This window comes from Helianthus annuus, chromosome 16, assembly GCF_002127325.2.
Source record: "Helianthus annuus cultivar XRQ/B chromosome 16, HanXRQr2.0-SUNRISE, whole genome shotgun sequence".
Classification (NCBI taxonomy): domain Eukaryota; kingdom Viridiplantae; phylum Streptophyta; class Magnoliopsida; order Asterales; family Asteraceae; genus Helianthus; species Helianthus annuus.
The window spans coordinates 28081795-28096436 of NC_035448.2; positions in this window are offsets into that span (position 1 = coordinate 28081795).

Genomic DNA, 14642 nt, shown 5'->3' on the forward strand with positions numbered 1-14642 from the left:
CACGCATTGATGCGTATAGTAGAAAAGCCTTGTATTATAATACGGGCATCCATTAATGTCGAAATTACTAACTGTTGTAAATGTTTTAGTTGAAGGACACTCGCATATGGAGATAGCGAGAGTTAACAAATCGCGGATTTGACAAAGGAATGGTCCAAAGAACATGCTCACCAAGGACCTAAATCGCGTGGTGATAGCAAACAAGGTTAATGGCAAGAGAAGCCCGTTAGGGCAAGCATTACCAGGTGCACACTTTAAATTTAATTGCACAAATATTGATATGCAACAAATACGTAGAGATTGAAAGTTGCATATGTAGATTAAAAACTTGGAAAAACCCGAACAGAAAATCTATCCGGGATATTGTTTCCAAGAGAAACAAATAAAGGCATTACTTACATCGGGTGTAATGTGAAAATTATAAAAGGGTCATGTATACCAGGTATTGATCGCTTACTCTGGCCAAGTAAGTGGTGAGCATGTGGTACCATGAACTTTTTATGATGGACATGCTTATATCCGATGTAGTAAGGACGGGGTGAATGGGACAAATTAAAAAGTACCCAAATGAATCAGATAAGCAAAATATTTGTTCATAATGTAAACGAACAGCCGAGTGACGGAAGCGTATTATATTAGGATAATGAGCCCGAGAGAAGGGACAAAGAAACATGTAAAATGATGTAGACATGTATTGGGAGGGGGTGTACTTACACTCGAACCCGGAGAATGTAAACATGTAAAACGATTAAGATATGCACTGGGAGGGGGTGTATGATGTATTGCAAAATACATCATTTATTCGTGTACAGTTTGTATAGTTTTAGTTATATTTAGTTTTGTTTTTCGTTAGAATATGCATACTATTGATCAAATCATGTTTCGCAGGTCTTGATGTTCAAATATGCGAGAAAGCGAGTAAAACGAGTAAAAATATTGAAGTGTCAAGTCTTGAAGCATGTTGGAAAGGTCGAGGAGTTGAAATAGAGTTAAAGAGCTGAAAAATCACTCTCTGGCACCCCATCACCCACTAAGCAAGTTTCTGGCACCTGGCGAGAATCTGAAGTTAGTACATGAGCTGAAAAACAAGGTGGCACCCCACCACCCAGCCCCTGATTTTGTGGCGCCCAGCCAGAACGTTCTGGCTGGCAATTATTACGAAAATTAAAAGGGTTTGTTATGAAAAGATATATATAAACATCCTAAACTTGGGAAAAAACCCTAGTTTCGAATTTGAGGCATCTTGGGCGACTTATTGAGGATTCTTGGAGCACTTTTGGAGATTTTGAAGCCTAGGAATCATCGATACGAGTTCGGGGAAGAAGACTTTAAGATCTAATCGGGGTTTCTAGTTCTTTATTCTTGACTTTTCTTACGAAACTTGTTATGATGAATTCCGGTTTAGATTTCTTTGGATTGTTTTCACGTTTTATGATGCTTGGCTAAATTTATAAACCGCCTAGACTTGATGAATGGATTAAAATAAAGTTTTTACCGTTTTCGTTAGTTGCATGATTGTTATGGATTGATTGTGTTTTGTAAGAAGTTTGATTTAATGGTTTGATGTGTATGCGTACTTTGAATTGGTTTATTGTTATTATTTGCTTCATATGATTCTTAGTGACGGTCTATATCACAGCATAGAGTCATATTAGGGTTTAGGATTTCGGTGAGTGTCTATATCACATAAGAAAACCTTAGCTCTTTAGGGAGAATTGGCCAATAAACCCTAGAAGTAATTAGTAATAATTTGCTAATTCTTAGTGTTCTACTAGTCCTAATACCTGGAAAGTGAGGGGCTATTGGTAGGTCTTACCCGGCGAATTGCTTTAGATAGTCCTTGGAAAAGGTCATGTCTTGGTTTACCTGTAGGTTTTATTAGTCTATCAAGTCAAATTGATTACTTCAAACTACCCTAGATCTATGATTGGAAAAGAGTAGGTCAACATTAGGGTACTTACACAATAATTAGACAACTGGAAAGGCGTCTAATAACCGGTAAGATTAACGACCTAGGTAGCTCCACAGGTTTCTCCTTGAGAAGGGTCGAGGGGCCTCGATGGTTCTTAATAGGTTTAGTATTTTAAGATCCCGGTTCCATAACTCGTGCACTTAACTTAATCGGTAATCTCTTAAAAACGATCCAGGATTCTTGTCTAGGTGGTCTCATTCTCATATAAGAAAAGTCCTCAGTCTTTATTCGTCTTTAGTCTAGTTTTAGTTTAATTTAGTAGTTTAATATAGATTTCCTTAGTTTCCGTAACCCCCCCCCCCAAAACAATTAAACAAGTTTATGTCGTGTTTGTCAGTGTCTGTTAGAGTCTAGTTTGCGTGATATATAGAGTCATGTGGTTCGATATCCGGACTTCCTAGGTTATACTACATTGATCGGTACACTTGCCGATTGTGTGGTTTTAGGTCGAGTCTAGAATTAAAGCTTTGTAGTGTCTAGTTTAGAGAGTCTAATTTGGTTAATTTTTATAGTCTGTTTAGCACACATCAGTGTACTTACACCCGAACCCGGAAAACGCAAACATGTAAAATGATGTAGACATGTATTGGGAGGGGGTGTACTTACTCTCGAACCCGAAGAATATAAACATGTAGAATGATCAAGATATGCATTGGGAGGGAGTGTACTTACACTCGAACCCGGAAAAATGCGAATATGTCTCTAAACGGGTCGTTTTTGTACAACGTCAAAACTCGAGGACAAAGTCGGAATATAAAAATGAAATGAGGTCTTAATGCATGCCGGGAGGGTTGCAATAATAACGACTTCGGTAAAACACCCGGTTGATGGGTAAGAATTAAACACATGTGTATACCGAGAAACGAGAACTCGGATGGAAAGTTAAAAGACTCGGGTTTTAAGTCGTAACTAAAAGACGACAAGATAATGTAAATAGAGATTTTGAATAAATTATGTTCAACCATTTTAAAGTTGAACGGGTCGAATATAATATCATGCCGGACGGCATGAGTTAACGCAAGCAGGAAAATGGTAGCGTTAAAAGCAAAAGACTAATGAGCCCGGTAATGGGACATAATCAAATACGAATGTATGTAAACTTGATGATGGTGAGCATAAGATAAACCGACGGCGACGCATAAATGACGTGAGAAGTCATAAAGTCGGAAAATTTGTCCGAAAGGAAACGAATGTAGCCTTAGACTACGGTCAAGGTCAAAGAAAATACCAAGGCGAAAATAAATAATTTTAAACAAAAACAGGATGCCTTGACACCAAACATGTATTTTAAGGATGACATGAGTAAGGAATGATCTACGGGATCAACCTAACCCTTGGGGTTCTAAACAATGGAAAGGTCTACGAGACTAAAACGACACACGAGTCATGACTAGAAATAAATAGATTATAAGGACCTCACCTTAAGGAGGTGAAGGTCTAATAAAATAACCCATAGGCTAAGTGATAAAACCTACGGGTTAATTAGACAAGGCGAAGGAATAAATTGAAAATCCTCGCATAAAATAAAGACTGTAAAAGAATAAATTTTAGACTGTCAATATCCCGGTATGGATAATTAACAAGAGTTAAAGAGAAGGCGCTAAACTAAAACTTCAGTTTTAGTAAGAAATAACGTTTTTACAAATATGAATTCTGATAAACGCATAAATAGTAAACATGAAAGATACAAGTCTTGACACTGATAGGCGCAAGACGATATATTCGAAAAGCGATATTTTCGAAAATGGAAGGTTGATATAGATTAAACATGATGTGACACGAACACGGTCAAGAAATGCAATGTGAAGTGGAATCACATTATAACCAAGTGAGCGGTAAAGAGTAACTGGACTAATAAGTCTAATTAGTGAGACCAGTTAAGGTCATCTAAATAAATTTGGTTGCTTGTAAGCGGTGAATTCGGTATAACTGAACCGAATAAATGAATTTGAAAACAAAAGAAATTGTTGCTAAAAGTGAAATATTTCACTAAAGGCCTTTAAACGGGTCAAGGTAACGGATTCACAAAAGAGTTCGATAATATATAAAAGCGATGGATATCGCTAAGTTAATTAAACTAGTAGAAATAACGAAATTACGTTATTTCAAGTTGCATTATGTCGTATGAGGTACGTAAATGTTTTGTAACCAAAAAGATATTACCATAATTTTTCTGGAAATACTAACAATTGGTTAAAATATGAGTAATGCTTAAAAGATTGCTCAGGTCAAATGCATTGAGTTTAGAACTCGATGAACAATGTAAGAAAGGTTTCGAGGACGAAACCTCTTTAAGGGGGGTAGACTTCTAACACCCCGAAAATGGGTTTGGTAATCAAACTCCGTTAATACTAAAAGACGGGTAAAGTACCGCTAGTAGTAAAAAATAACCCGGTAAATATTTGGATTTAAATAAGAAATCCTAATAATTAAATACAAGCGATCAAAGAACTAAGGAATTGAGTTTATAAGAGCCCGAGTTAACGGGACTTAAAATAAAACAGGTTATGACTTCCCGAACCTAGTAAGTTAACTAGAGATAATTAACCTAGTTACTAGTATGTGCCTAAGTGATAAATGGTAAGTTGTAGCTTCAATTGATCAAGATAAAACATGAGGGACTAATATTTGCCAAGTGGGGAAACTTGTTTTAATTAAAAACAAGTAATAACACACAACACACACACACTAAGAGTGTGTGTGTACGTGATCGACCAGGAGACCAAAAGAAAGGGGGATAAACCCTAGTTCAACAAATCACCAAATTGAAGGAGTATTTGGGTCTCAAATTCGTGCATGAACGCGTAGAAACGATCACCAAGTCATGGGGATCACAAGGTATGCCGCAAAAACTAGATTGGTTGAAGTTGAAAATTGAGACAAGTAGGTTACTTGCTAATAAATCGATGGATTATGATCCAAGGACGAAGTTAGGAATGATTTTTATGTCTAGGAGTAAACCCTAGTCATTAACTTGTTGAATTGAGGTTCATAGTTATGAATTTCATGATTATCCATTTATGTGTTAAATGGGTTTTGTAGAAATAAGATGAACCCTAGAATTATGACTATTAAAATGATGATTAACTGATTTCCAAGAGATGAATCTGAGAATAGTATGCATGCTAGACATAATGGAATTGAAATTATGTTTATGTTTAGTAGAAATAACTAGTTATGAACTAGTTGTAAATGTGTAAAAATGTATGCCCATTAGGTGTTTGTTAAAATGTCTAAATGAAAACTAAAGTGTTGAAATTAGAGTGAAAATGTGTATTTGAATAATATGGCAAGTTTTATGAAATATGAAACAAGAAGAGTTCTAATCATCATATTGATTTGAACTAATGTTGTAAATTATGTGATCGAAAGTAGTTAACTTTAATAAGCTAAGTTAACTAATCATGAAGTCGAATAGTAGTTTCGACTTATGAAATAAGTGAGATGGAATAGTCGTGAATAATTATGACTAGTCTAACCATCTTACAATTTACAATGATAGTTTGACGATTAACAAGCTAGGTGAAAGCTTGGGAACGAAGCGGGTCAAACGAAGCAAGAATGACGGAAAAGCATAATTTGGGAAGTAAGGTAAGTATGGCTTACACTAGTCTTATATTTTAGAATATTCTCTTATCGTATTAGTTACGAATAAGATAAATACATAGTTGAGGTATGATGTTCCGGCGTGTAGACGTACGGAACAAGATAGTCCACCATAACTATTGGTTTTAAAAGACACTTATGAAGTAAGCCTTAATAGGCCGAAAAGTGTTAAGAAATGAATTATAAGTAAACGACCGCACGATGTAAATCGGAGCGAGTCATATAGTCGAGATGAAAATACATGTCATCTCGCTAATATAATCGGTCATTTAGACCAAACGGGTCAAAGGGTGAAGATACCACCTTTTGATAATAGCGACTAATGATTCTTGTCGAGTTATATGATTTCAGGAATAAATGTAGAAATGATATTTGCATCGCTATTATTTGGCGAATATTATACCAAGGCATTAAAACGGGTCAATACATTGACCCGAGCCAGGTATGTGTAATAGAGTAATTATTCATTAGAACGTAAGGTTCAATGAGCATTAAATGAAGTCTTAGATAGACAATGGGTTACTTAAATAGGTAAACCAAATGTTTTAAAAGAGGGTCGTGGCGTTTCGAAAAGCATAATAACTTTTCGAACAAGATCATAACTCAAAAGAAGAATTATGGACCAAACATGCTCTCAAAAGACCTTGTCGTAATTGAAAGATTAAAAAGGACCAATACGCCCTTGTTAGCTAATTCGATCAAACAACCTTTAAAGGTTGTTTGGAAACGAGTTTTATGTTTAGGTAAATACTTAGAATAAGTATAGAAGCTGAAAGAGGTAGTATATTAGCCAAATGGCATTATTTTAGTTTTTGCCGTAAAATAATGATTCGAGAGGTAAAATTTGGTTTATATAGATCACCACATTAAACCCACCATAAATACAGTTGTGGTGGGAGATTATAGGATAAGAAATGTGGTGATGGAATGCTAGAAGCAATCGTAAGCGATTTTAGGCTCGAAAGTGCTTAAATACCCTTAACGGGTCAAAATAAGCATACGAGTGAAAACGGGTTTAAATTGTGTAATAAACCTATGGTTAGAACCTAAAATGGTAGATAACATTAATTTGAAGAAGTGTATGTGATATAGGAATCAAACAAATGTGTTTGTTTGATGAAATGCGTAAACGGGTCAAAATTTTGCAAAAAGGTAATAAGCCGAAGCGATAAAAATTTCAAAATTTATTAAGCCGGATGTCGGATTTTAACTCCATATGATGGAGAATCAAATTACAATCACGTAGGAAGAAACGGTAGGTCAAACGGACAAGCGGATTGAAAGATACGAAAGATTTCGTGTCAAAAACGGCAAAATGGGAAGGTCTGATACAGGGGCCACCGTAAGTTACGGTGGAGCCTGAAAACGTTACGCCAGTTCTCTACTGAATTACGGTGGGAACATAATAAAACAGGGGCTACCGTAAATTACGGTATCCACCGAAATTTACGGTGGACCCTGTACAAGAATGTATTTTAATCAGTTTTGTTTTCCGGACTCGTTTAGATATGTTTTAAACCCCGTATGACTAAAGCATTTCATGTTTATGAAATGTAGGTACTCATTGGATGCCGGAAGACGATCAAGCTCAATGAAGAACCGAACATGATAAAGATACATGCTTCCGCACATTGCCTCGTCATAAATTTTAAACGACGAATCCGATCACGTTATGTTGAATAACTTATGATTTGTAAAAGTTTTAATAAATCCGTATTTTTATAGTATGTGTAGTCTTAACTACACATCTAATTGTTGGTATTTACATGTAAAACCGTTAAATAGTAGCTAGGGTCTTACAAGTTGGTAATCAGAGCTCAAGATTAAAAGAATAAATTGTTCGGTTCGAGGCTTGATCGCAAATCCGGTAAGTACAATGGTTTAGTATCATTAAAGTGTTGAGAACAACACACATGGTTATCGTGCAATACACGTTACACCAATAAAAACGATATAGAATAGATTTAGTCAACGAGATTACACGCATTGATGTGTATAGTAGAAAAGCCTTGTATTATAATACGGGCATCCATTAATGTCAAAATTACTAACTGTTGTAAATGTTTCAGTTGAATGACACTCGCATATGGAGATAGCGAGAGTTAACAAATCGCAGATTTGACAAAGGAATGGTCCAAAGAACATGCTCACCAAGGACCTAAATCGCGTGGTGATAGCAAACAAGGTTAATGGCAAGAGAAGCCCGTTAGGGCAAGCATTACCAGGTGCACACTTTAAATTTAATTGCACCAAACTATGCATAGTAGGGGCATTTTGGCCATTTCACACATAGTTATAAGGACAAAATTGAAAGTCTAAGTTCATGACTTATACCTACTGTAAAAATTATTAAAATTTATTTATAAATTCAGTGGGTAACAAGTCTTAGGTGCTAAATATGGTTTTGAACCATACTATGCACCTAATTAGCGTAAAAATCGATAAATTGATGATATTTGCAAAGTTTATGTGATTCTGAGATTTTGACCAGCCTTTGATGGTTAAAATATTTTATTTTACATATTAAATCAGTAGGAAAAAGGTTTGGCATGTTAATTATATGTAAATCACATTTTATTAACAAAAAGGGCATTATCGTCAATTATATAATGTATACAAGAACTCTAAGTTATGGTCGGTATATAATCTGACCCAACATTCCAAAAATTCCTAAAAATGATATCATAACAGTAGGTAATGAGTTTAGGGTCAAAAATTATTTTTAATCATGGTTTATGCATAAAAGGGTAGTTTAGACTTTATAAAAACTAAATTTACGATATCTAGCATATCATCAATTTGAGACCAGAAAATAATGTCAAAATAATTTAGACATGTTTATATATCAGTAACTAAGTTATTTGTATGACCATATATTCAAAAATCCCATTTTTGGACTATAAGGGCATAATGGTCAACTAAAAGCATAATAACGGAAATTTGCATATAACTCAGAATATCAAGTGACCAGGTAATATAACCTTAGAGGGTTATATTAAAACATTATTTGGTCCTAATGGAAGCTTAAAACATAAAGGATTTAAGTTTAATCGGGTCAGAACTGAAAGTCAAAGCAAAAGTCAACTTTTGCGACTTTCGGTTGCGAACCGAGCATAAACTCAGAATTGTCGGGTTGAACATGTCCAGACATGTTCTAATAATATTTACCAAGTTATTAAAGTGACAAAACATATTTTATAGCTTCTACATTATCAGATATGAATTTATTTAAAAACTGATCCGTTTGACTTTTTATGTTAATTACTTTGACCCGACAATTAACTAAGTAAACGTGGTAATTAGAAGGTGCCCTTTTGAGGGATTATCACCTACCTAATTACGATCACGTAGCCACATTCGCCTCGAACAATGGCTGGACCGTTAAGGTTTAAACTAAAAGTCAAAGCGTTATTACGACAACTTTGACTTTCGGTCTTTAAACATATAAAAACCGAATTACATAGGCTAAGAACACTTACACAAGGTCCTAGCACGAAACTTGTACTGAGGGGAGACTCCTTGACCAGGAAGCTCTAGAGAGGAAGTATAGAAAATTTTTTTTGATTGTGCAAGTTCAAGGGCTCAAGAATGAGCTCTATTTATAGTGCAAGAAGTCTCAAGAGATCAATCCAAGTGTTATGGAGTGTTACCAGATGATTACAGGTGTTAAGGTGGCAGTAAAAACCATCAAACAATCCATGGTATCGAGTTTTATGCATGCAAAGGCGGTGGACAGGTCTGCAACATGCAGATGTCCAGTTTTTGGACGCTGGTGTTTTCTCGCGGGCCGCGAATGAGATAAGAAAGGTTTACGCGCCCCGCGACTCTCCTTCGATCCGGTAAACCATGTTTCAAAGTTGACAATTTCAGTCCCGGTCCTTTATAACTTCAAATAACTTTCTTTTTTAGCACTTTTGACCCCGAAAGTTAGTTTTTAAGTATCTTGGGACTTGTAACAAACATCGTTCGGCTTCCGTACAGTTACGAGATCACCCGAAAGGTACTAGTTTCTCTCGTTGACGCTTTTAACCCTTTTTCTTGAAATCTTGCACAACTTTTAAATTAACGATACCGAAACCATATATAATTATCATTTGGCATTCTCGGAAGTATAATTGGACATTACAAAGCTCCAGGATCGTTAAAAGGTCACTCAGATGTAAGAATTAACATGTTGACACATTTAACCCCTTCATCTTATAAGTTTCACTTGTTTTTCACAAATGGCTTCTTAGGCCCAATAATTCATTCATTTAAAGATTACGAACATCGTGCAAGATTATCCAAGGCATAGTTTCAACATGTTGATACTTTTAGCCCTCCACATACATCTTTTCACTGTTTGTCAACTTTAGTCCTCAAAGTTAACTTATTACACGTTTAGGGTTTATGACACGTGTCTTCACTTTATTGGTCGTGATTTTGCGAGGTGTTACAGACTCACTAGTTCCTTTGTGGTCTAGGACCATCTTTTGAGTCATTCTCTGCCATCATCAAATCGAGTCAACCCCCGCCATCTCTTCAAGATCTTATTGCCAAAGCCGAAAGCCATGAAATGTTTTTTCGGTCATTACATGCAAACAATCAGCCTCCACTTGCTTTCACAGCTCAAACCGATCGCACCTCCACTCCTATGCGTGGTCGTGGTGGTCGTTCTTCTCGCTTCGCTGGATCTGGAAACCGTGGTGGTCGCAATGGTGGTCGTGGTTATAACAAGAGACCCCTCATTGCTAACTGTGCCGTCAATCGGGCCATTATACCTCTACATGCCCCTCGTTGTCTACCTTTGCTAATTGCCACAACTCAGTTGATGAGAGCATTGCTAATGCTTTCTTATCGAAATGTGTTGTTTCAGATAATAAACAAAAGTTACCAACGGTATCCACCTTCATCAACAAGTAATTAATATATACATAGATTTAATGCTTGTATAATTTGAGCTTTAATGCTTTATAGTTTTTTTAATAAAAATCTAATAACAAGTAATTAATATATATGCCCATGGCTTTAGACCATGCGTAGTCGTTTGGGTGAATAATGTCCCATCCTTGGGCGTTGTCGGCCACGTGGCATCCTTGTCAGCAAAAAGGCATTGTGCAGAAATGGGCGTAGTGGTATAATGCCCCACCCTTGGGCGTTGTCCGCCACGTATCACTTCCACACTTTCCTATTTTTTATTTTTTTTATTTTTAAAACAAATTATATTCTGTCAAAAACGTTCCAGCCAGCCTATTGGTCAAAATCTTCCCCCTTCCGGCGGGAATATTGGACACCCTTCGACTTCTTTCGATCAAAAAGCCCATCGGAGTCGTTCAGCGGCATGTTTGGGGCGTGTTTGGCTTTGAAAACCCCAGATCACAACGACTACATGTGGTCTTATAACCCAGTGGCATTTTAGGGGTGGGATAAGACTTTGGGACCAATAAGTCTTGAGTTCGATTCCTACAAGGGGGGTTTTTCTCATATTTATTGGGTTTCCTCCTGAATTGGTGTATAGTCATTATGCCTAATTGCCTAGTGGAGATGAATATGATCGGGTGGTTTCGCTGGTGGCATGATGATACTCCAGTGATCCGTCAGTGATCCAAATTTGTCGTTTAAAAAAAAATTAATGTATATTTTACCAATTTAAACAAAAAAGTTAAAGATTTGGTCTTCTTGTTTAAGACAACTTAGGGGCTGTTTGTTTAGTTCTTAATGAGGCTCTTAATGATTCAAACCTCTTACAGGTTCAGCACTTAATGGTTCAGATTGTTTGTTTCGTCAGCAGATGTCTGAATGGTTCAGACATTTGCCTCTGAATGGTTAAGCATTGTACTGAGTCCGAATGGTTAAGACCTCTAATCTGAATTGGTCAGACATTTGTCTCTGAACGCTTAAGCATTATACTGGCTCTTAATGGTTCAGACCTCTTACTGATTCAACACTTAATGGTTCAGACCTATTACTGATTTAGCACTTAACCATTCAGAAGTTGTCAAACAGCCCCTTAATCAAAAGCAGCGGGGTTTCATCTCGAACTATGTTTTAACATCATCGATCTCTTTGTTTATTGAAAAGTAATACCATTTTCTAATGTCCCGCTGAAATGATAATATTAAATTTTTTTAAACATTATTATAGTTTAGGTAAATAATGTTGCAGCTTTCAAGAACAAATATTTGCCATCACTTTTAACCATCTTTATCTACCCTTGTCACTAGGGTTGTTAATTAACCATCTTTATCTATCCTTGTCACTAGGGTTTTTAATTAACGATCTTTATCTACCTTGTCACTAGGGTTGTTAAAAAATCTAGTTCAAGTCGAGCCAATATCAAATTGGACTCGAGTTAGCTCGGCTAGTTACATATATATAGTATGTGCTATAGGCTTGGCTCATATTCAACTCGAGTAAGCTCATGGCTAATTGAGATGAGTTGTTTCTTTAAATTTTGACGATTATATATGTTTCTTTTTATACAAGCATTAAATCTTAAAGTAATAAAAACCTAAAATAACACACTACAAAGTACACATATACTAAGAAAGAAAACAAGAAATTAATCTTAAGCTTGGAAATATATACGAATAAACAAATGAGCTACCTTGTATTGTATTATTCAAGTGATCTAACGAACTTGCTACGTTACCTCACACTCAACACAAAAGTTTATAAAAACTAAATCAACTTAAACTGAATTTAATCAAACTTTTATTTTTAAGTAGTTTTAACAAGCTAACTTTTTACATATTAATTACTTTTCCAATCTTTACTCTTTTAAGTAGTTTTAACAAGCTAAGGGGCTGTTTGTTTACCTTTTAATAAGGCTCTTAATGGTTCAGTCTCTTACTGGTTCAGCACTTAATGGTTCAGACTGTTTGTTTCACGAGCAGATGTCTGAATGGTTCAAGCATTTGCCTCTGAATGGTTAAGATTTATACAGAGTCTGAATGATTAAGACCTCTAATCTGAATTGGTTAGACATTTGTCTCTGAACGGTTAAGCATTATACAGGCTCTTAATGGTTCATACCTCTTACTGATTCAGCATTTAATGGTTTAGAACTCTTACTGGTTCAGCACTTAACCATTCAGATATTGCCAAACAGACCCTAACTTTTACATATTAATTATTTTTCCAATCTTTACACAATTGGAATTGGAAGTCAACTACAAAACGTAACCAAATAGCAAAAAAGGCCTTTAGTGGGCCCTTGGTGCTTAGAATTTTTTTTTATCATGCATGTTGGGTTTGACGGTAGGAATGCCACTAAATAAATGGGGGCGTTTCTGATGAGTTACAATTCGATAAGGACCATAAACTATAATAGTATTTTCGCAACAATTCTTTTAAGTTGAATATCGACCGTAAAACTATTTTTTCACGTGACAACTTGGTCTATATAGTAGAGAAAACATGAGATCATCATATTCTAGTTGACTTTTAAAATAGAATAGTCAAAATTGATGTAACTTTAGTGGGTAGGAGCAAATGTTGGTCTACACCACATGTGAAGCCCATAACTTCCCACTAATGCTTTGTGACATTATTCCACTTTATTTCCAATCAAATCTTGCTTTTTTTTTTTATAGTATCTATTGTGAATATAATCAACTTATTTTTGGTTGTTAAGGAGTTTCCAAATTACCAATGGTTATGACATATTGAAAGCCATGTTTCATGTTTCATGATATAGGGTAGATGTTGCTCTTTATTGACTTTCTTTAGTGCTTTATAGGTAGTCTAATCAAAATCCCTATTTTGCTTTTGAAGCTTGCCACAAGATGTCTAAGTCACATTTTTTAGATATAACGTGTATCATTGTAATGGGATAATTTTTTTTTTTTTGGAAATTATGACCAAAGTTTTTGTGAAATTGCTTTTGTGGAAGAAAACTTATGATGGAAGGTTTGCTACCACTTTATTATTTGGTAATATAACACTCAAACGAAGTGTGAATTGGACTATTATACGTTATAAAAGTGTAAAGCCTTCTTTAATTTTATAACGGCTGTGGATGTGGTAGAATCTTGCTTTTGTATGCACAAGTTTCTCATGCATTACTCAAAGGTAATAACAACAATGCAATATAAATATGAAGTTTATATTATAACAATACGAATATTCTCATGATTTTTTTTTCCTTTGAACATTCCTTCAAGATTGTTTACAAACGATTTTATGACAAAAGGAAAGTGGAAAATAAATCTTGTTTAAAAATTTGTCTAATATGCGGTCCAAGTACATGTTAATATATGACACTCAACGTAATATTTTCCTAACAATGAGACTATATCTGAAATATCCTGATATTTCTCGTTACTTCTGATAACATAAACTTTGTCGAATATATTAATGGGTTTTTAGTTTCTTATAACAAATTTCTTAACTACATCATGTATACTAAAACCACAAGAAATTAGGGGTATTAAATTGGTCGTGTTTAAGAATTGCAGGTTGAACTCGGTACAAATCAGAAAACTAGCCTGCATTTGATTCAAACACAATATGAGAACCCATAAATCATGTCAGACGCTACTAGAAAATGTTTCATTTTCCTTGGAAAACTTCATAGTAAAAGTTGGACAAAAATCCCGACTAAATACAAACAACACTAGAAACCTAATTTAGCGACCAAATACTATAAAAGCCATTTCTTAAGAAAATTATCGAAAGTTTCCTACGCATTTCCCATCAAAAACTAACACCACTGAAAAGCCAAAATTAATGACTAACTACCGACAAAATTTATTCGGGGGAAATGTTAGAAAATTTCATACGCATTTCCCAAATAAAACTTTGTTATTTAATATAATAAAGTTTCCTTGATAAAATAGCCAAAAGTTTTCTATGTATTTTCCACAAAAACTTTGTTTTTAATATATTACAATTGTTATTTAATACAATAAAGTCTCCTTGATAAAATAGCCAAAAGTTTTCTATGTATTTTCCACAAAAAGCTTTGTTTTTAATATATTACAATTTTAGATGTGGTCGGAAGTTTCCTACGTATTTCAATCAAAACTTTGATTTTTTTAATATATTTGATTTTTATGGTAACTAGGTTTTTTCCAGTCGCGTG